General features: G+C 37.5%; 1 long non-coding RNA gene across 1 annotated transcript in view; it reads right to left on the bottom strand.

Annotated features, from left to right (window-relative positions):
• The window catches only part of LOC128078025 (uncharacterized), a 53,294-nt gene that overhangs the window by 3,062 nt on the left and 25,733 nt on the right, over positions 1 to 24,499 (bottom strand). The window contains exon 3 of the long non-coding RNA XR_008205272.1: positions 729 to 838. This is a non-coding gene — a long non-coding RNA (uncharacterized LOC128078025). The remainder of the gene's footprint in view (positions 1 to 728; positions 839 to 24,499) is intronic.

Genomic DNA, 24,499 nt, shown 5'->3' with positions numbered 1-24,499 from the left:
TGGCTGTACAGGGCTCACTGCAGGTGTCCGGTGTTGCTGTCAGCCCTTGCAGTGAGAGCCCATCCCTGCAAAGCCCTCCCTTTGCCAGAGCGGAAATTTCATTTTTCCGGTCAGCTTTATTTTCTGCACAATTATTTTCTACATTTGTCTTAGATTTTTTTTTTTTTTTAATGATAACGGAAGAAATGTTTCAATCCCTTCCATGTTTCCCTTTTTAGTCCTGTCCTGCTATGATTTACGGGACGTTGTTAAACAGAGATCTCTGGCTGGAAAACCCAAGGCTGGACGCTGAGCAGATGACAGTGGTGACTGAGATTTATCGGAAAGGAGACGTTCTTGTTGTGGTGCAGTTCATATTTTACGAGTGCTTGCCACCTTCTGGTTTGAGAAAGGATTACAATCGTTAAACTACTGGGAATTGAGAGGAAATCGACTGTAAAAACTCTGGTCCTGTTCCTTCCTAATCCCTCTAAAAGGATTGATGGATTTGCAAAATTCTATAATGCCTGTCAGAGAATTTTGAAATGAAAGGATGGATGATGCTATCGATATCCTTGAAGAATGCTCTTTAACCACTGTGTAAAATATTCAGGGAAAATACTGAGAAGAGGAGCAATAGAAAATTAATCTTAAAAGTGAAATAGGTGCAAAGCTTTCAAAAGGAAAAGAATTTTGAAATCGTGATTTTTTTTTTTTTCTCACAAAGACTTTTGCAGATTTTGACCAACCTGAGACACTTCCACTCAATTTTGTCAGCTGTCATTTGTCTGCCCAGCTTCAATGATGCCACTTAAAATTATTACATCTACCCTTCGTGCAAGAGGAGGATGCACAGTATCTGTAAAAAAAGCCAATTTACAGTCATGGTTACTCAAATAGTATGAATAGCACTAAAAAAAAAGTCAGAATTACCTTACTCAGTCATTTTCAATTTAGTCAGATGAGTGTTTTCACAACATGCATGTACTTCATAAAGGCTAGAAAATGCTTTTTCACATTTGTCTGGCTTCATGTAATTCAAACTTCATTTCAGATGTCACAGTTTAGTCCTTAAAAACCATTTATATTTAATTTACAGTGAACTTAATAGAAGGCACCAGAGTATCCGAACACATTCCAGCAGTGTATGAAGCAATATGACTAACATATGCCATTTGTTTGTTCAATTTGTTCCTCCCCAGCATGGGATGAATGAGCAGTGAAGCACTTCTGTGTGTTTTTACAATATGCACAAAGAACTATGTTTGTGTTGGAAAAGGCAGGTCAGAACCAATGTCCCTCACACACAGAGAGAAAAGCAGTGAGGTTTTGATGTTCCTCAGTTCTTGTCAGGTCACATAAGGATTTTGGCTGGCACTCCAAAAAATGGTTGGTTGATTTCTTGGATATAACTTGACCTTGCTGATCTTCTCACTGTAGAGCACAAGCATGGCAGAGTCCCTGGGTTACCTTTGCTAATCAGAGCCGATTTGCTGTATCCCCCCACTGGGTCTGTATGATGACTGTGGCTGCAGCAAGATGAGCAGCAGCCATTTGCCCACTTTCATTCCCTCAGAAGGTTGGGGAAGAGAAGCTGAAAATTAGAGGAGAGCTGACAGGTATGGATCAATGGGGTGATGTATTGTAGAACGTCTTGCTGAGAACACATCTTTGTGGATACTGCACTTACAGATAACACAAGAAAAGGCAGGGAAGAAATTAAAGAAAATGAAGCCATGACTTTTGTCAGGGCCCAGAAATGCAGTAGAGAAGAGCTGGAGGATAAAGCTCTGCTAATTCTTTCTGTTCAGACAAGAAGGCGAGTTGGGGTCAGAGCTAGCAGGAACAGAGATAAAAATAAAAGAACAAGAAGTCTCTGAGACATCAAGAAATATTTTTACACTTTCTACACTCTGCAGCCTAAGTTCACTCCCTGCCCATCTTTCCCTAGGGCAGTGCTTGCTGCTACAGACATTTCTGAGGGTGAGGAGCCCACGCTCAGCTGAGGAAGCAGCCCCAGAGATGGCCATCCTCAAGTCTGCCCTGACCCCTCGGGAGTAGATCCATGCCCTCTTTGAGGCTATGAGGTTTTGAGAGTCAGACACAGCCTGGCAGCTTGCTCTGACTTTGCTGCATTCACTGTTGTCTCTTAAGCAACATTCATCTGCACATCTCCCAGCAATTTTTTTTTCTTTTCTTGTCATCCTCAGGATCAGTGTACTGATCCTAAAACAGTGTACATCCTTAATACAGTGTACTGTTTTCTTAGATTCGTTCTTGTGAATCACTTCTGCTTACCAGATCACTTTATAACCACTTTGAGAACACTGCGCAATCAAAATTTCATTGCTGTGACTGTTCACTTAAATGATACAATATGAATCCCTCATTATGTGGTTGAATGGTATCCAGATTTCCCATTGCATGCATTTGAGGTCAATATATTTAAAATTCCCACTTGGCAAATGTCTTTCAATAGTGTCTTAAATAAACTAGTTTCCATGGATGTTCTTGCCAATACATTTATTAGTTTTGATCTTTGGGTTTTATCCAAATGAACCAGTCATTTGTCAGTCGAAATGTACAGATGTAAGGAGTCGTGCCATGAAAAAAGAAATTTTGGATTCCAGTTCTTTTCACATTTGTGGTGGTGCTTTTCATTTTGAACATGGGACATTTTCAGAAGGCAAGTTTTGAAACTTCTGTAGTATCTGTTGCCTTTCTGATCACATGTGAGGCTCCATGAGAGTAGGTAACAGCATGGAGAAATACCATTCCCATTGCAGGAACAAAGCTGAATTTATCTTGCCACAGCATTCACAACTGAAATGAATAAAGACCCACAGGACTGCATGCCATTGGATGGTGCCAAATACAACCTTAGCTGAGCTCCCTGCTATCTGAAGGCTCCTGCTGCTTGCTATAGCTCATCACCAGGCTAACAGATGATCTAGAGTGTGCGAGTGTAGCCGTAAACCAAAAACTTTCAATGAAATAATACTCTCTCACTCTCAACAGAAGCAATTACAATGTAGCTGTCTGTACTGCATTTACACTGCCACTAAACGGCTGAGCTACTCTCTCAAGCGCTCAGTGGTGGAGCTGAATTTCTCTGGCTAAGGGAGTTTTTGCACCTGCTGAACACATCCTCAAGCCTTGGGAATCTTACAGGAAGCCAGAGAAAGTCTACACAGCCTCACAAAGTGTGTGTTTTGGATGTGAATACATAACTTGCATATAAAATATATACGCATTCCTTCCTTTATATACACATATGCACATATGGAGAGGAAGCAATGTCTTATTTTGCTATATTTCTGAAATAAATCACTACTTTCATGGAATTTTTGAAAGATGATGTTCGTAGTTCTTCTAGTGTGGACTTGGAATGAATTTTAATTAGAAATATCTTATTTTCTCCACAGAACATATTCAGAGAAGAAAGAGTTTTCAGGAGCGAGTAAAAAATATTCAGTTCTCCCTCACTTTAATCCAAACATTTTTTGGTGTTTCAAAAGTTCAACAATACCTCCTCCTCCCTCCCTCCCTCCCCCCCCCCCAAAAAAAAAAAAAAAAAAAAAAGCATTCCTCTGCCAGCTCTACTGGTTGCCTAAAAGCATTCAAGTCCTTTGTGCAACTTAAAAGATCAAATTCTTCATGAGATGACATCTAGAAATCAATGCCATACACACTGCACTGCCTTTGCCATGAAGCATCGTGCTCTGGCCTGCCCTCCTCTCCTTGACCCAAAGAGCTTTGGGATGCACAGAGGCTAAGGGATCAGCCTGTGAAACACAAGCAAATCGATGCTGGGAGCTCAGACTGAAAAGAGCTATATGCAGTCCATATTTATGGCCAGAAGGGTGTACAAGCCAAGTCTTCCCAATCAGAGGTATGCCAGAGGTCTTAGCATTGCTCAATAAGTCAGTACCAGCCTCATAATTTGATTTGGAGACCTCAGGATATAAGGAGGTCACCACGTCTCTAAGCAGTTCATTATGTGATTAATTAACTTCAAAGCTTAACCAAATATCGCCCTTTATTTTTCACTTGTCTATGTCTGGCTTGATATACTTCTCCAGATTAAAGACTTTCCCAGTGTACTTCTGTACATTAACTGTAAAAATACCTCTTTGAGATTGTCTCTTATAGATAGGACTTCCTTATTGTTTCTGGGACTTGATGCTATGACTGTAAAATGTTTTGCTGTGTGATCTGAATCTGCAGGTAAGATAAGTTCAGGACACTGTTGAACGGCACGAATCCATCTTCCGTTCAAAACACAGGATTAAATTCACTGTACTAGAAAAGCTAAGCTTACAAACTGTAAGCTTAAAAAAAAAAATTTCCTGTTTTCTGACCTCTATTCTGTTTATAGAATCACAGAAAAGGAAAGTGGCTTTCAAGTAGTTCTTTTCACATTACTTTCGGATGTAACCTATGTAATTCCAAAGGCATTTGTAAAATTCATCCCTAAATAAGCTTCCCATGATCAGATCACTCTATTGAGCTAATTTGTTTCCTGATTTCTAAACCCTTTTTCAGAATTCTTGTTTTCCAGGATACAATATACCGTTTTGCTGCTGGAAGTCCTGAAGTCATTTGTATTGGCCAAATAACCAAATGATTCATCCACAATCAGAAATGACTTCATACTTCCCTGCTACCCTGTATGAAATATGTATGACAATGTAGCTCCAAAGTAAAATCACTTCCAGAATACCTACTTAAGAGTCACACCTTCGCTAATGATTTTCCAGATATCATTTAGGATTCTTTGTCCATGTACTGTATTTAGATGTTTAATGATGTTTAGATGTTTTAGATGTTTAATGAAACTTTGGGGCAATTCCATTTAAAACACCTCAAAGAAGTGTGACGTAATACATTAAGTATAGCTTGGGGAAATAAAAGCATAATCAGTTCTGTCCCATAACCCAAGGCAGGGCTGGTTATAACAATATCTCATTCTAAGAACATTACAGTTTCAGAGATACTTTCATCATCCAATCTTGTGACCTTGTTCAAAGAAAAAATTAAATTTTGTGTGACAAGAGCTTTTTTTTTTTTCCACAGAACAATGTTGATTGACATTAATTACAGCCCTTTTTTTTTTTTTTTTTTTTTTTTTTTTTTTTTTTTTTTTTAAATTTCCTGTCCCATTACATTTAAAAACACCTAAAGAATCTTCATTTTGCAGCACAAGGAATTTAATCTACCCCTAGTTAGATATCATCAGGCTTTTCATCTCAAACCAAAATTATAGCTTGATTCAAAGATCATTAAAAAGAGCAGGAGTAGTTGCAATCATGTAATAAGCCAGGTCTTTTCTACTCTTTAAAAAGGTTAAAATATTTGTCAGCTTCTTAATCTAAAGAGAAGTTCCAAATTGGTAGATTTCATTTTACAGAAACAAAACACGACTTGGGAAAGCGGGGAGCAGTTGTCTGTTTCATATTCATATGTCAAAGTGTTCTTGGAGATTAGGATCCTTCTTATAGTAACAGCCCACAAAACACCCCTGGCTGCTGGAGAGTGAGACATGAGCAGAAAGTAAAATTTGTAGGTAAAGAGACCAAAGCCTCAGACAGACAGAGAGCACATAAGAGACTACAGTACGCCTAAGATCTTGTTTTTATTATGCAAGTGTAGTGTCCTAGAGATACTCGGGTAGCCTAAAGACACTGGATTGTTTCTGAACATTTCACGTACTAGCTCTGAAACAACTTTCTGAAAACATATTTATGTCAGAGGCCAAATGTTTCCCTCTCTCCTCTCACAATATATACTTTTATGTTTTAGCCCTCACTATTCATTACACGTTATACCATGAACTAGAGAACATCTAATATATTTTTGTTTGTTTGCTCTCATAATTCAGATTGTATTTCCATGGGCAGTTTAATACCAAACTACTTTTCAAGTCCCCAAAGTGTCAAACATACATTATTGTCAATTTTCAGCTTTCATATATGGACTTCAAGATGGATAGGTGATGTGCTATATTAAAAAATAAAAATAAAAAATAATATAAAAAAAGCAACAAAAAACCAGCATGTAAATTAAGTTTCTTACAAGGGAAAAGCACTAATTTCTAAGAAGGCAATTCCAGAAGTGACCATGCATCAACACAGCTAGCTCAAGGCATTTGCTGTTCCAGGGTCACAACTTGCTACTGAAGATGGTGACTCAAATGCTGACCATGGAGAAGCTAGTGTGCAGAGGTAAATGAACAGATGTGAAAGAATGGTTCAAATTCTGTCTGTCCACAAGAAGGACCTTTCTAGATTGATATTTCTGCTGTCCAAAGGAGAATTATCAGTAGTTGTTATCAACCCACACAACCAAATCTACCCAAGTCAGCTACAGATAGGTCTAGATGATCCTCACACTGAAAGTCACGAAGTAGGTGATAGGAACATAGTAGTTGGTAGGTTACAATTCTGTCCACACCCTCAGAGTCCTGCTACATAGGATGTGGTGTAAACATAAAAAGGGAAATTATATTTGCAAAACAAACAAACAAAAAAACACACACACAAAAAAAGATAGGACTGATGGGTAGTTCTCTCAGAAAGATGAAAAATATTCTTGTTTTAGGAGTAAAATCATATCATAGAATCATAAAATGGCCTGGGTTGAAAAGGACCACAATGATCATCTAGTTTCAAGCCCCCTGCTGTGTGCAGGGTCGCCTACCACCAGACCAGGCTGCCCAGAGCCACATCCTGCCTGGCCTTGAATGTCTCCAGGCATGGGGCATCCACAGCCTCCTTGGCAACCTGTTCCAGTGAATGAATTGGAATGAATTAAACCATATTTCATATCTTTCAATTCAATTTCCAATTGAATCCAAGCTAATTAAAATTGTTTAAAATTTATTTAGATGAATGTCAAATGAAAATTTTAAACTGTTATTTAACTGCTCAAGCTCTGAAATTTCTGTTGAACAAAAGAATCACACTTTCTTAATGGATATGACCACATACACTGGTCTATTAAAATAAACCAACACATTGCAATGCCTATCACATTCAAAACAAGCTCTTCAGTACTATAAACTTAATAATGAATACAACTCTATATTGCATGTCTGTAGCGGATGCATGCAGCATTGCTGTTCAGAAGTACCATGGAATTATATGTAAATATCAGAGAAATAATACTTTCTTTCAATCACACCTAAAATAACAAAAACTGAGTTGGAATCAAAGACAGAGAAAGCCTCGAATCAGGAGGCTCCCACAGGCTGTATTGATCTTCAGTGAAGGTCTCATCTCTTTTATCTCTTCAACTGTAAGATTGGGATAATCCCAGTGTCTACATCTTTGGTGACATGAGAAGTTTTCTGACAGGAGCATTCTAACTAAGATGTAGAAAGGGCAAACAAAGGTTTTTCTTATCCCTGAGGAGGCCTGTCTAACTGAACAAAGACAAATCAATATAGAACATAAATATTCTAACTTGTTAAATCATTCCTGAATATCCTTATAATAATTCTAATACATATGTATTTACATGTATTCATATTATATATATAATAAGAATTCTAATACATGTATTTCCTGAATTTCATTATTTGTTTGCTATTCCTAACTTTTTTATGCCTTGTGAGTACATATAGATTTCTTTCTAAACTTATGGTTGACTTATAAAAACACGTTTAAAATTTCAACCTTACCCAATTATTAAATTAGTTTAATACTGTAATTTCAGAGAGTTTGCAGTATTCCTTTCCATAGTGTTTCACTATTCTCACCTCATTCCAACCCTCACTGACTCCAGGTAAAATCCAAGATATACGAGTTGATTTCCTTTGAGCATTTCTGACCATCTATATGTCTCATTCAGTTACAGCTCACATCTTAGAAATGCCTCTTTTGGCCAACTGCAGTTGTGCTTATGCTACTCTGTTTCTGATAGTCCTGACGGTGATTGCTGAGACCACAGCAGAACTGGACAAACAATTATAGTCCCAAAACCAAGTGTCAACCTGATTGCTACGCTCCTTCTGAAATCCACAGAGTATCCGTGAAAGTATAGAAAGGGGCTGACCTTATATTCAACTGAATGTATTGTTTATTTTAATGCTTTAAAAAACCATGTAAGAATACATTCCATGTATTCTCATAACTCAGTGAGTAAGCCTTGGCACTGCTGACAAAACCATGGAGGGCTATTAAATACAGAAATACACCTCTGGTACAGGATGTCTCTCATTGACAATTTCCCAGAGGACGTGAGAGTATTTTGAGACAATTTCATTGTACAGTCATCTTGTTTTATGTTTTCCAAGAGGCATCTGCTATTGGCCCCTGCTGTAACCAAGAGACTGAAGTAGGTGATTGTATCACTAACATTATATCTGCTGTTCTTACATAATGAAGCTGAAAGGAGTTATTACTGAGCACCTTAGTGAGTAAACACTTCTGTCTTTGTTTTCACGATGGCATAATTTCATTACTTAAGTAGAAGTTCTCCCCTCTAAACACATCAGGGTGTCAGTGTTGGTACTCAAATTTATGCTGTTATACCTAGGCTGCTTCCAGTACTTAAATCACTCATACAAAGATAGCTTAGATATCTTCATAATAAAATGAAGATTTTCTACATAAACCAGTCCTGTTACATGAAGATTTCCCCAAACTGATCAGTTATGGCAAATATAATGCCTGTTGGATTTGTAGGAAGCACTGCTTGTGCAAAATGATCTCCATTTGTTTAGAGATAGCACTGATACATCTTTTCTCTGTAGTTAGAGTTCACCTATTTTAAGAACTAAGAAAGCAAGAAGAACATGCAGCTTTGGGAATGGAAGAGAGAATTAAAGGCCTTTCAGTTTCTCATAGGACCTATCCAGACAGAATTGCAAAGGAAGAGTTTTCCAAGAGATATGGGACAACAAAGGATATTCCTGGGGTGGAAAGACAACTGATAAGGAATTTGTTTGTGGACAAGATGTTTAAAATCTGTTTAATAACAGACATCTTTGGAGTATAATTTTTCAAATTAATTGTATTTATTTTATCTATGTGGGAGAGAATATGCTAGAGGAATAGTGGATGTTGAATAACAGGATCATGAATGTATTTTGATGACTGCACTTGGAAAGAGACCTTCTCCTCTAATTTATATACAGTTGACACTTCCTGATCAAATTTTAAACTTGCAAAGTCCAATATTATCTAAAATGATTGGGATGATGTAGAGCTGCTTCTGTTGTAATGCTCATGGCAATAATGGTGATTAAAAATTCAGATATTTATGAATCCTTAAGTAGTTGAGTAATCCTACTGAAAGAAAATCCAAATATCAAGCAACTGAGTAAAAGTGCTGTCCTGCTCATGTTTTGCATTTTTTCCATTTGCCCATTGTTCCATGTTATCACACAACACATAAAACTCCAGGGAGTTTTTCACCATCTATAAAACAAGCCTTAGATTTTGGAGGGTATTGTTTAAAGAGGTGCTTGATGTACATCTCTGTTTTGCATTTCCAGTGGTAAACAAACTGTTAGTACTCCTGGAATACGGTTTTCAATTCGATTCCTCTTTACAGTTTTACTGTAAGAGTAAAACTAGGAAACCAAACATTTTTACCAAAAAAGCTCACAGCCTCTTTCTCCAATGTATAAAACACTCAGACACAGATGAAGAAAAAAATAAAGGTCTATTGTTTTAAACAATTATGCAAGACCTAATCCTCCCATATAGTTTTCTTTTTTTCTTTTTTCTTTTTTCCCCACCATGGGATCTAATGTTTATGTCTTCCCAAAGCAGACATGCATCTGTTGCTTGAGTAGAATCCTTAAATTTATGGAAATTAATTATTGACCTCAGTTGGAAGATGGCTGGGCCCAAAGTTATCATGACAGACAAAACAAACCACTTGCAGTTCTATCTAAAAAAAATATTCTAGAAATGCACATAACAGCACTAAGGTTCGGGAACAGAAGCAATGACTGCTTTCTGATGTAGATACTTGGCTGATATAAATGCTGGCAGGAAGACCTCAGAGATAGTCTTGAAAACTGGTGATGTGAGAAGACAGAATTTCTTGTGACAGTTTGGACATCACTTTTGTACCAAAACTGTATTTGCTAATGGATATACTGAGAAGAACCCAAAACATTTACGCAAAGACCTGAGGTGCTGAAGTGTTTGGTTACCCAACAGTAAATATTTAGTATTACTCAGCTTACTTTGGTCAGTTCAGAACATCATTTCTGTTCCCTTGTCTGCCACAAACTATTGCTCTGTCTCCATCATGAATCCCACACAGCCCTCATTTCTTTTTCCAATGTCCCTGAGGTGGTCACACTGTCATATCCCTCCTTCGATCACCAATCCCTGGTCAAGACCTGTTTTTCACTGACCTGAGTTAGACTTAGACCTTAGGAGATCTTAGACCTTAGTCTCCTTTTCTGCAGTCATCATTAATTCCTGTTTACGTTCCAGGCTTGACTGATATTAATGCTAAATAACTTGATTGTTATTCATCTATTGAGAACTCCAGTTGTGCTTGTTTATTGCCCAGCTTGCCAAATCCAGTGTTGCTTTTAGATTTCAACTTCATACAAGACCATATTATTTGCACACCATAAAGTAATAAGTGAGCAAACATAATGTCCACAGCAGCGTATTGATTGGTCTATATTTTATCTTGTGTTTGCATGACAGCAATTTGCAAAGAAAAAACAACAAAAAACAAACAAGCATTTATCAGAGTCTCCTGTTCACAGCTTCACATACTCCTTTCTGAGATCTCTGGATATGAAATAGACCATGTGAGAGTTAACAGCCTTCCTTAGCGTATATGTTGCCCATGATTCTCCACTTTCTATACACCTGTTTACCCTTTGAATATTCCATGGAATTAATTCCCCTTCTACAATCCTAAATCTGAATTAGGTCAGAAATCTTCAAGCATATGGTCTAGCTTTAAGCTGTTTTGCTTAATGTTGAAATGGAGCTGAGCATGGATTGAGACAAATTGCTTAGTTCTCTTCAAGAAAAACACAGATACTTCTGTACAGTTTTTTTTTCTAGCAGAACTGCCATAAATTTCACACAGTCAATATTGAAGCAATGCTGCAAAGTGATTACAAGAACTGGTATGACTTTTCAGGGACCTTTCATATTAATTGCACACTGTACACAGAGAAAATAACCAGGCCCTAGTCCAGTTCACCTTATACTCCACTGAGGACACAAGGTTGGCTCATGTGCCAATGTGCTTTGGGTAGAATAGTCTATAGAGTCTGAACTCACTGACTCTGTGACTAAAATTCTAACTATCTCTGACTAGAGCTAAAATCACTAGCCTCATTTCTCACAGACAGTAAGAGCCTTCTCAAACTACCCTGCACTTCAGCCAGTGGGAAGCAAGAATTTAAACAGCTGGAAGAACATCACAGGAGGTGCAACCTGGGGTAGAAAATCTTCGATCAGATTCTCCTGAGGTATAAATATCACCTGTCCTTTTCACCCAGTAGTCATCACTGAAAATCAGAGATTCTCTTTGACAGGCGCTTCTTAACTCAGCACCTGTTTTTTTGTGTTTTTTTTTTCTTAAAGCCTGTATGTTTCTCTTTAAACCAAGATGAAACAATTCTTTTCATTTTAGAGAGAGAAAGAGACAGAGCAGGGACTAGGGGATCTTGTGTTAAGGATGTTAGATCAACTGAAAATTAAGATCGTCATTAAAAACTTAGGAGACACACTAACTGCTAAACAAAGGTGGGATAAATTCTAAGGGAATGGGAGAAAACACAATTGTTTACAGATTTATCTCTCACAATGGTGATAGAAAGTTCTTGGTTAAAATGTTCACCTTTAAAAGTAGTGTCAACAGACATAGAATGGCTTAGATTGGAGAAGTCCATAGAGATCATCTAGTTCCAACCCACAGCCATGGACAAGGTTAGCCAAGTTGAAATGGGTGATTCAACGCCAGGGTGAGATTTGCATCTAAAATTTGACTTTTTTTTCTGCCAGAATTTTTCATCCAGGCTTTCTCTGTGTAGCAGGTCAATCCCCACAGGGCCATGCTCAGTTCCCTTCTACAATGGGATCCTGGCCTTCCACACTTCACTATGTTGCACCTTCCAGTAATAACTTCAGTTGACACTTCTAAAAGGAATGGGTAGGAGCTGTTGTTCTCTCTAACTTGGTTCAGTCTGAACATCATAGTTCTGACAAGACAGCATGAGAGGTCTGCATTGTGAAAAAGATCTCTTCAGCACTAGGGATTTGATATCCTTCTGCCCTTAGATCTCAGATGACACAATCACATTTTCTGAGCTGGGAGATGGAAGAATTAAGTTGCTCTCCAGCAACCGTTCCCTGCAGCGGGAAGTGATTTCTGAAAGCAAACTCCCATGGAAGTAACCAAAGTCCTTTGTAGTCACAGTCTTTGCATGGTATTATAACCAAGAATTGGTGTTAAAACAACATTACACTAAGCTAATGACTTTGCTTTGCTCATCTCTGTGGTGGCTAATGAAACATTATGAATGCAAAGCAAATAGTGTGTTCACACTAGTTCAGGATCACATAGCATCTGAATATGCTGCATGAATTATTCACACTGTTTTTCTTCACCAGTGTCATCCATACCCCATCACAGCAAAGCTCCTTTTCTGGCCTTAGCAGACTTCTCTAAAGCTGTTCCTGTTAAGCTGAGGAAAGTTTTGTTTCTAATGTGTCAAAAACATGTGAGCCAGGTCACCAAGTAAAGGAGAAGTGATAGAATATTAATATGCTCAAGAAAGAAGGGAAGGAAAGGAAAAGATGATAAGGGGTGAAAGTCTGTTTTCTCATTTTTTATTTTTTAGCAAAATATCCCTAGTGTTCTGCAATTTTCTGTACTGTTGTCCTACCCAGAACTCCTTCTTCCCTTTTAACTTACTTTCTTGTCCTCTCAAAAACTCCATATAGACTATGGTACTCTCTATGGACATTCAGCACAGCACAGAGGATGCAGAATAGGAATACATCATCTCTGTCTGTAGATATGATGGGCAGAAGATCAGAGCTCAGATAGCTGGAGAGCCTGTACTGAACTTGTAGCAGAGACTACGTAACTGACACAAATCAAATTTCTTCATAAACAAGGTATACTTTGTTCTGGTGTTAGTGCTCATACAAACCCAGCACTGAATTGATGTGAATGTGATGAACTTTCCAGGATCCCTTCCAACTCAGGTTATTCTATGGTTCTACCCCAGCAAACCTTTCATCCAATCTCAGCTACCTAAATTACTGTGATTATTATTTGACCTCCCTGAATCTTATTTGTACTTTTTTCACCCAGAAAATAAGAGGCATTCAATTTTGAGTTCAAAACCGACATGATCTGTTTCTCAGCATTGACCTGCTGTTTGTCTGTCACCAGGAGGCAAATATTTGCTGTGATTTGGTAGGTACACAGAAAGAGGATTGACAGAGAGCCAATCAGCATGCCAAATACTTTGCTATTTGCTTTCATGAAAGGCTGGTGAACCTGCTTTATTTATTTTTATTTATTTATTTTTATTTATTTTGTGTGTTTTTGTTGTTGTTGTTTGTTTGTTCCCCTTTGTTTGCCTTGCCTACAGGAGAGCTGATCAATTTGTCAGCATCTCATTATAGTTGCCATTACTCCAATGAAAAAAGTGTCTCTAATTGCTTATTTTTAAAACTTCCAGGGTTTGCAGCATTAAACACGTATCAGGTCTGACAAGCCAGCATATACAGGGTGTCACAGAAAGATAAAAGTATGGGAAAAGCTACATATAAGATGCAAGTCAACATATTCATTGCCTGTGAATTACTTGAGCACTTAAGGGAAGAAATAAGAACTGTGTGTGCTGAGAGGTGGAGTGATAGTGATCTTATCCTCCTCCCCCCCCGTAAGTTAACTGATACAAATGGCTTTGCACTAAGAGAGGCTGTAAAGCCTAAACCTCTCCTTCTTGACTCCTGGAGCTCAAAGACCTTGTAATGGTGGCTTTAGGAATGGGAAGTAAATCTTGAGTGACAAAAAAATGGCAAAGTTTTTGCTCTTGTCCTGCTGGGGGAAGTAACTGAGTATATATCAAACTGACATGAACTTTCCTGAGAACTCCAATGACATTTTGTTCCCATATAACTTGGCTAGCATAGAAACTAACACACAATTAACAGTATCTCATGCAGGTCTTATTGGGTCAGTTACTTCATAACATATCCTTCTAATACTCTGCCTTCTCCTGAAGTCCCCAGCTCAGTCACATATCCCACAATACCTTAATTTAAAGACTGAGACCTCTGTGGCAAAAAATCCCACCCAAGTTGGGTAAAGGGAACCCAGAACTGTAACAGTCTGCTTAGCCAGCACCATGTGATAGTGATTCCTAAATAAAGTCCATAGATTTTCCTTCTCTGAAACCTTTGGAATATTTTTTTTAATCTATACATGGAAAATAATTCCATAAATTTGTGTGTCAGCTTACCACTAGCACAGTGGCAACCAAACTCTGCCTAACAGTGTGTCAATGAACACTTTTAACTTTCTGGATCCGTTTGTCCCAGCTCTCTCCTAGCTTTCCATCAAAGCACTCACAGGTGTTCACCAGCTCCAGCATTATCCTGATTTCCTCAAGTAATGCTGCCAGTAACTTCTTTCAGAGAGTCTTAAAATACATCTTACCTCCCTCCATAGCACACAGACCCTTCCCTGCATGAGTAGAGACAAGCACTGCTGGTGGTAAGATAGAGCCTGTTCCAATGAAAGTCTCAGCTACTGTGGTCACACTGTCAAAATTCAAATTTTGATGATGAAGAGTCTGGTTTCTGTTACAACCTTCAAAGCATGTTTCAAAGCTAGGACCAAGGCACAAAGGGCAGGACAGCCAGCACTTCTGCCTGTAGCTTTCTGCTACATCTCTTGTTTTGGGGATGTTTCTGTGAAGTTCAAAATACAAAGACTGAGCAGAGGACTTGGGAAAAGGGAAAATAATCTGCCTTACTGATCCTTCTTTTCCCTAGACTATGCAGTTACTGCATTATTCCTTATTACTGTACCAAGCTTCAGAATAGAGCCAGAGAGCCCAGTAAGCAGCATGCAATTATCAGCTCCAGGTGTTTCCATTCCTGCCCTTTGTCAGCTATTATTCTTCCTCACCACAGGCAGCAGAAAGAAAGTGACATCTTTATTAGCCCACATTCAACTATGTTTGATTGATAGCTACACAGTAGTGAAAGAGCTCTTTGCAACCATTCTATTTTGATGAAGGACACAATTTTAATTGTCATAGTTGATCTTTTTTCAAACACTCATACATTGCTGAAGAACTCAGCAGTTACTGCAGGATTAATGAACAGCACGTTCTGTTTACACAAAATTGATGCTAGGTTAAATGGCTACATACAAAAAGAGAATCTTGGCTAATAATTGGCTAAGAACTGAAAGGGAGTCGAAATTGCAAGCATACAGGGACTGTCTTAGAAGAAAAGCGACTTTTAGGTAGGGAATGTTTTACTGCTTTGAAAGTCATGATCAGAATAGATGGTGTTCCCATCAGAATAGATGGACATATAATAGTGATGGTGCTTTTGTATATTTTCAATGAGTAATAAAGGTATTGAACAGGGTTTTAAGCATGAGTAGGTTAATTTTTCAGATCTGTCACAGATATTTTATACAACTCAGTAGAATTCAGTATTCTTTGAAGTCAAGAGGATATTTTCTATCAAATTCTGTGCAGTGAGATAAGATTTAAAACCTTCACATTCAACTCCTAGTTCTTCTGTTTTAGCTGCTCTGGTGATAAGGCAGGCAGGCAGAAATAAAGGAAGAAAACAGGTCAACAACGCTTGAATATATGTAACCAAGATAAATGAGCAAATGATAGTCTTCCAGTATTCACCAGGTATGTATTTAGAACAGAAGTAAGATATTTTCACAGTTGTTTAAAAATAAACATTGTCATTGGATTCTGGCCAATATAATGTGTACCAGCCCTATGTGATGCTACCATATATGATGGAGAATGATCCATGGCAGAATTTACACAAAACTGGGTGAAGCTTATAGTTCTAAAACTTGATTCCTTGTAAAATGACACTAGCTGGAAAGAAAGATGAAGGAATACACGGAAAAGGCCAGGTTTTAATGCTATTAATATGTATTTTTTTTCTATATTAAAACTAATGCTTCTTGAGTATAATTCTTAAACACAATTATTCTTTTGTGATAAATGTTTTAGGAAAATGATGCTAAGATTCACGAGCAGAAATTCACAAAGAACAAAAAATTTAACTTCCTGAGATGGTTTTTCAGGGAATAGTTAAATTTGAAGTGATGTTTCAAGTAAAGATTCTCAGTCACTGGCCAGAATTGATAACTGAAGTCAGTGAATAAAAGACGTGATGGAGCCTAATGTGAGATTCTTCACCTCCAATAAGGCCAATATCAGAAAGGCAGAGACAAGCTGGTCAATGAAGACAAGCTGGTCAATGAATTTCAGCCTGGAAAAGAGAAGGCTGTGTGGCGACCTCATTGCAGCCTTCCAATATTTAAGGGGAGTTTTATAAACATGAGGATAATCAGCTTTTTACATAGATAGATAGTGATAGGACAAGGGGGAATTGTTTTAAACTAAAGGAAGAAAGATTTAGATCAGATTTCAGAGGAAAGCTCTTCACTGTGAGAGTGGTGAGGCATTGGAACAGGCTGCCCAGAGAGGCTGTGGATCACCCATCCTTAGTGATGTTTAACGCCAAGATGGATGAGGATCTGAGCAATCTGATCTAGAACTTGATCTAGCAGCTGGCAGCCCTACCTTTGGCAGGGGGATTGGAACTGGATGATCCTTGAGGTCCCTTCCAACCCAAGCTATTCAATGATGATACTTTTCTGTGTTGACTACTGCTATCTATAGCTGTTAGTAATATAAACAGTATATATATTCACGTATAGCTTTGTTCCCCAAAAGAAGGGGGATGGGAGCTCACTGAGAGTTCCCGGGAGCCCCAGGATGAGGAAAAATGTGGCTTAAAGAGTGTGGGCTTGCAGCTTAATAAAGCCAATTTTCAAGGAGAGAACCAAATCTAGACTTTTTTTTTATTATTTTATTTTTAATTTCTGTGAAAGAGAACCAAGAGTTTCAGAGATAGGGAGAAAAGAATCAGCCTGAATAAATCTGGGGGACCAACCTGCCTGTAAAGACTGAAAAGTCATTGGAGCCACAGCCTCAGCTGTGAATATTCCCAAAATGTGAGATAACTATTTAATCTGATTGTACGCATTTCACAGACTACTTCCATCTCTCCCCTGTTATCTCCCTGTTTCTGACATTTGAGAGTGAAGTGACAAGTTAGAATACCCCTGAACTCATAAGGATTTGAATTTGAAAGTTTGATGGATTGCTGTTATTGACACCTGGTTATACCAAAAAGGAGAAAGATAAATATGTGATGAAGGTTCCCAGACACTAATGTTGCCTGCTTCTAAGACAGACTGCTGATTAACATTTCCTTTTGTCCAATGGCTTGCTATTGATTCAAGTACTAGTTAGGATTAGGTTTAGATGTACTGATTTCTCATCAGTAAATAATTTCTTTATTCATGCAAACACACATTAGGACTAAGCTTGTAAATACCAACTGATCCCATTAAGTCACCTACTTAATGTGTGTGTGTGTGTATATATATATATGTATATATGTATATATATAAAAGCATTTCTGGAGTTGATTAAAGTTTAATTATTTCACACCCACTCAAAAAGGAGAAAATAACTATTAATGAGGAAGGAATCTTATCTAGAAAGTAATTTAGACATCACTACTACTGTTGTTAAATTCTGTTTCCCTCTCTGGTGATGCATTATTGTCTAAATGAATCAGTCCTGTGAAATTCTAATCAGTGGTTCTCACCTAAGAAAAAGCACTTAAAACATCTGCTTAAATTTAAGTCTGTCAATACTCCTGGCAGATGTCCTAAAATATGGCTAGGCTGGAAACTGAGTATTCAGCAGATAAAAGTTACTGCCCTACTTAATGACTGTTATTTAAGCAAGAAACAGACATCAAATTCATTGTAAAATATTACCAAAAGGAACTAGAGATAATTAATTCCTGTAATGCAGCCATTAACAGCATTAATCCTAGGGGAAAAACATTTGGCAGGGGAGAAGATGCATTATGTAAGCCCACTGCAGCTTATGAATAAATGCTCATTTTGGTCTTACGTAATTATCTATCAAGGGAGTCCTCAACACTCACTTAACACCTCAGACACCTGAGGAAGACTTGGGAGGAGCTAGCTGGGGGTTGGTGGAGCTTAAGAGTAGGAGGAAGCGTGGGTTCAGAAGGGTTTATTTGCCCTAGAAGAAATCTTCATCTCATTGTTCTCTTCTCTGTGTGGAGTAGTAGGATTTGCCACACACTAGAGGCAAAACTGTTGCCTGCTTTGCCTGTGGTCTTGAGTTCATTCTGGTACTTATGGAAAGGGACCTACAGAATGCTTTGCTTGCATGTGCAATTCACACAAGTTATGACTGAACTAACAGACTGCAATGCACTCTCAGAAGCCAACATGTGATACTAACTCCTGTGACCAACTTGAATTTGTACTTGGCTGCAATAGCAGAGCAGTACATATGACATGCTTCTGTTGGTGGTGAAAGTCAGTGTATGCTGTGACAGGAGAATGTCAGCAGGCTTATGGTAGAGAGAAAGGCAGAGGTTGAAGTCACAGATGTTTCTTTTCACCAGCTCTATTCAGCAAAAATTCACCTCCGTTTTTCAATCTTACTGTCGGTAAAGCATAAAATAGAAGTATTGTCTTTGCTAATCTGAAAGCCTGGAAATTAGCATTTGTTGGAATACTCTAGTAAATAGATATCTGACAAGAACAGAGCACTTTAAAAATGGCCTGTTAAAATGAGAATGTTTGAAGTCACCTAACTGGGTTTTGCTGACATTTGGCAAGTTAGTTTTGAACACTGAACTGACTTAATCAGCAAATACTTTGTTGGATAATGGCATTTTTTTTTTTGCTTAAGCTTACACGTCTCTACTGCAGTGGTGCTGACCGTTATCTTTCATCTTGGAAGTAAAAGAACATACCTATTACATTTATTTCTCTCTACGTCCAAACATTAGTCTCCACAGAGAACACAAGTGCATTAATTTCATTTAAAAGAATCTCACTTTCCTGTTCTTTACTAGCTGAAATGCTAGTGACGTATCTGTGAGGGTGAGCAGGGTCAATGGATGCAAGAAAGACAGCTCCATGCATTTTCATAGTCTGTTCACATTCCTCAATCTCAGTCTTCCTGTGAAAGCTAGCAATCAGCTTGAAAGCCATCACATTAAATGTTCAGCAGAAAAAAAGACGTAACAAATCAATACGTTTGGTTATTTATTTAGCAAGCATTTCATAAACGAGAAGTCAAAGGAGGAGAGACAACATCAGTCTCCATTTGTCAGTCATTCATGAGCAAGGGAGCCTTTCTTCAGTATTCTCATGGCAAGAGCTCACTAGTGAGAGGAGTACATAAAAATCTGCAAGCTGCTATTGCTGTTTTTGAGCTGTTCTGATTCAAGCCAACTCTTGGAAAAACAGTCAGTTCTCAAAAATAACTGCAGCAACAGCAACAAGTATCTTAAACTCAGACATTTGAAAATGATCTTCACTTCACTATGTGTGAAAATCTCTATCTCCTCATCTTTTTCCCCCATTTGTTTCTTCTGTTTCTGCCATTTGTGTTATCATGAGAAGAAAAAAACCTACTCACATGCCTAAATTAATGCAACACTGTGCCTTGATTTTGAATATCATAGTTTGCACACAATGAAAACAAGCCAGAACTCCCTCAGAAAACAGTTGTTTTTCCTCTACCTCCAGGCTGCATCCATGAAGAAGGGAAGGATGCAATTACTATATATTCCTATATAATATATACTATATATATATATTATATATATATATATATATATGGGAATATATATAGTATAATTCCATATATACTATGAGAATACACCACCACCTATTTAATATGATTAGTAAATAGTACAGGCTGTAGGATCAAAAAAGATTTGTACTGTAGGTGAGTATTTCCCACCATCAATATAAGGAATTGCAGGTACACTCAGTTGGGGCTTTCTACATACATTATCCCCCTTAAATGCCACTTGTGATCAATTTCTGCTTACATTTCTGAAAAAATCAAAGAAACAAAACAGATCAGGATACCCACTATCGCTGTTCTAACACACAGATGTGGATTTGAAACATTTTATACATTCACAACTACACAAAGTAGAGTTAATTAACAAATTCATATGTTAAGAAGCCAGACGTGTTGTGATCATTCAGCCTAGACTCTGTAGATCAGAGTGCAAAGGATCTGAATGAATTTCTGTTTGAATTAGAACAGTTTTTTCAGTGCATTTGAAGCTCAGTTATACTTAAACACACACCATCTCTCCAGTTTCCATACATGAGTGTTCCGATTTCATAGTAATAAGTAAACTGATGACAGATTAAATCTGTAAAAGGATTTGATGCCACTCTCACTCCTTTAAATCAGCTGAATAACAATTATATTTTTACAGAATTTTCAATTTCTTTGTCAAGCTCATGGTACATGGTTTGGGGAGCAAGTTGGAAAGCTAAGTCAGAACTTAAGTACTTCTGAAACTAGTAATTTACCTTCACCACAGAAAACCCAATCATCCTAAGGGTTTCTACAATAGAGAATTTGTGCCTTCAAACCAGACAGAGTAGGACATTTATAAAAATTGAAAGGTATGATGAAATCACTTTTCTTGGACTATTTCTTTTTCTTACAAAAAACGTAGTTGTAAATTTCTCATATATGAGAACTGCACAGCCTGACTGCCCCTATAGAATACTTTTTGACTTCTTTACTTCTTTCTTTCTTTCTCTAAGTAAAATTCCACAACATTTGACACTGTTTCTAAAAACATCAGTGGAATACATTATTCCTAGAGGCAGGCATTTACAGCTTCTTTATAGAATCTAAAAAGTTTATTCTTTTGTGAGTAGTATGTACCTACTTACCTAGTAAGTAGGAATGCACCAATATTGGGAGACAGGAATGTTAAATATATAGAAGCTCACTCTCAAAGAACAGCTAAAGAACTTCTATCTCATAGCTGTCTATTAAATCCCTAGTGACAGCTGAAGTAAGGATGGTAATTAACACACCCCCTTGGTGTATGACGTTTTCCATGTTAACCACAGGAGCAAAAACTTCAAGCTGTTTGTGAGGCCCATCCTTCTCCTTTAGAAAGAAGAAAGAAGCTGGTATTTTACCAGTATCCTTTTCTTTGAGCTATTTCTTTATTGGTATAATCTATTTCTCAAAGAAGCTGCAATGATTCACACCAAAGATCCATCTACCACAGAGCCTAATATAAATCATCCTTACAAATCACAAGTCAAGCGACCTTACGGTTCCACTATTTGAAAAGAGTTTTAAACAGATTGGCTTTGCAAGGCAGTGGACAGGAAATATAATTCCCTGTTCTAACAGTTGTTCATCTTCATTTCCCTGCACAATCTCAGATTTCCCTGAACTTCATCCTTTCATGCATTCAGGGAATTCAGAATGGCTTGCTCTTCAATTATTGCCTAAATCTTAAACTATCCTTAACGTTGCACTGTATCAAATAATCCTAATAATGTTTGCACTCTGCCGACGAAGGGTGATGCCAGAATTCACTTTCCTGTATTAGATACTCCCACAGCACTCCATTGTGCTGCATGTCTGACTCTGATGAGGCAAGAAACATTCTAGACTGCTAATTTCAAGTAGAAATTATTAGGCAGAAAAGAACAAAAAGAACAAGAAAAAAATGAGGACAAAAAAGTTACAGCAATTGGCTGATAGAAAGAAGGAAGAAGTGTAGTTTTTGTTTTAAAGCAAGCCCAGGTGTTAAAAACAGAATTGCACTGTAGTTCATAATTCTATGAATGATGATGAATGAGTATAGCAGATGCTGTCCACATGAACACAGTGTACATTGAATGTGTACACCTTTTCTTCTCCTACCTTTTTAGCACAAGCACAGAACACCTCTGTACTTTGAGTTGTTCAGGGTTCCCTTGAACCTTGTATATTACGTTTTGAAAACTCGTGGATGTCAAGTAGCAAATGGCTGCATAACTCTTTCTCCCAAAGAAAACATGATAGAAAATGCTAAATAAAGATCTTTGTAACTGCCCTTTGTTTGAAACCTGACTTTAAATATCACCAAAGATTTTCATAAAAAATAAATCTCTGCATGGTGAAATGTGTAGTTTTTTTGTTTTTTTTTTTTAAGCTTTTTAAATTTCAAATATTACCAGATTGTTACTTTCCTGAAAATCTAGTGGAAAATAAAAGAGAAAGAAACATTTGAAGCAACCATAGAAATGATGCTTATAAAATATTTTCAAGGAGAAATACATATTGCTCAGATTTATAATCACCTAATCATCTATAATCAAAACATGACTGATTATAACCAATCTTTCCCCCACAATTAGAAGTCTAGCCAAAAGGCTGCACATAACACTGCTTTTCGTCAGACTTCTCTTATGGGAACCCAATATCACTAGAACTAACTGATATATGTCTAGATCCCTTTTTTTTTATGTGCACTCATTCTATATAGCAGCTTTATAAGAAGGTCCATAATTTGTGATTCAATTGCAAATTCTGAACAGCTACAGAATAATGCTTGGTTCAAAAGAGAAGTTTATTTCCAAACTGATAATAAAGAGTGTCTTTAGTTTTCTCACTTGCTGAAGAAAATTAGGAATCCAGCCTTCAGCTACTTCAAAAAATCGTTACATAGGACATCATCACAAAATTCTTCAACGATGTGTAGTTGTCTGACCCAGTTGGAAGGTTTTTCTAGAAAAGTACATCTCTGCTAGGAGGAAAACATTTTTATAACTTCCAATATACACATGAATTCATAGCCAGCTTTTTCTCACTCATCACTTCCCACACACTCATCTCATTTTAGGACTTTTCTCTTAGCTTTACTATCTATTTTACTTGGTATTCATTTCAGTCTCTAGTGCACTGACAGTAATCATCTAACTCTCTTCAGTCTCCACTCTGCTTGGCTAGACAAGCCAAAATGTAATAGCCTTTTGAGACAGTCTACTCATCTTTCTAGAAAGAGCTACTAGGAACTGTTTTCCTTTGAATGCATCTTCCTGAAACCAGGTGTCTGGGATGTGTGCTGCATCTCATTTGAAATTTTGGAACTTTCTATCCACTGATACCTATAATCAAAACATGGTCTGTTCTGGAACATCCAGTGATGGGCATCACTGATACAACTTTGAATTTTTTGGAATTCTAATTTCTTTATTTATTAGCTTTTCTCAAAAAAGTAGCTGCCTGCAGGGTAACCATAACATTTCTACACAACCACACCAGCTGCTAAGATACATGGCACGACTGGCTGATTTCAATTATATTCTTACACCACATTTGCAACAAACAAAGCTTGCATGTTTGTTTAAGAAATTAACGTGTCTTAAGCCTTTGTATGATTCTGAGCCAGATATATCTTAATAGCAGTGATGCAATGTCTCATGATCCACTTCCCAGCTCTGATCATAGAATGACATGGGTTGGAAGGGACCCCAAAGATCATCGAGTTCCAACCCTGCTGCCATAGGCAGAGCCAATCAAAAAGGTGAAGTATTTTGCCACATTCACAGACATGTTGCATACATGTTCCATACTACTTGGAGAAGGAGCTGTCCCTAACCATGGAATAATAATCATCAGATCATTTATTTATATAAGTACACACCATAGAGTTCCTTTATGATATAGAAAAAAGTCCCAGACATTCCAACCAAGACTAAGGCGATCAATATGAGCATAATGTTTTCCCAGTGGAGGAGACCCAAGAAGAAGAAAGGAAGCTGGGACAATTCTCTTTTGTAACTTTGAATGATATACCCTGAGGAGCATGGAAAATGGTGTTTGGGAATAGCTAGAACTTATGTGGTAGGTCAAGCTCTGACGAGTTCCAATAAATTTACTCCCACAGATTGTTGCCTAGCAGCCTATGCAGAGTTCGACTTCTTTCTCTTACGACAATGTTTTCTTTCTTTTCAGTGGTAAAAATATGGGGTTTTTTTATAGGTTTTTTTTTTCCTCTTCCTTGTCAGCAACAGATTGAGAAAGATAGTTCCCTGCAGAAAAGAGAATAAGATCTTACTCCTATAAAACCTTTGAAGAAAATGGCTTTTAGAAAGGCCACATTCCACATTCTAATTGTCTAATACTATCTCAAGGTCTAGCAAAGGGCTTGGATCAATAATAAGTTACATGCACCAAGCTAGACAGGTTAAGTAGAGTTAGAACACTTGTCAAAATACATGACGTTAATTAACATTATGAAAGCAAGTAATAATAATGCCCCATAAAAACTGCATTAGAAAGAAAGTAGAATAGCACAGGTCACATTAACTTACAGCATAAGGGAAAGGAGGCAGCAACATTTTTCCTTTT

The sequence above is a fragment of the Tympanuchus pallidicinctus genome, unplaced genomic scaffold (assembly GCF_026119805.1).
Source record: "Tympanuchus pallidicinctus isolate F22 unplaced genomic scaffold, pur_lepc_1.0 scaffold16, whole genome shotgun sequence".
Classification (NCBI taxonomy): domain Eukaryota; kingdom Metazoa; phylum Chordata; class Aves; order Galliformes; family Phasianidae; genus Tympanuchus; species Tympanuchus pallidicinctus.
This window is presented reverse-complemented; position numbering and strand designations above follow the sequence as displayed.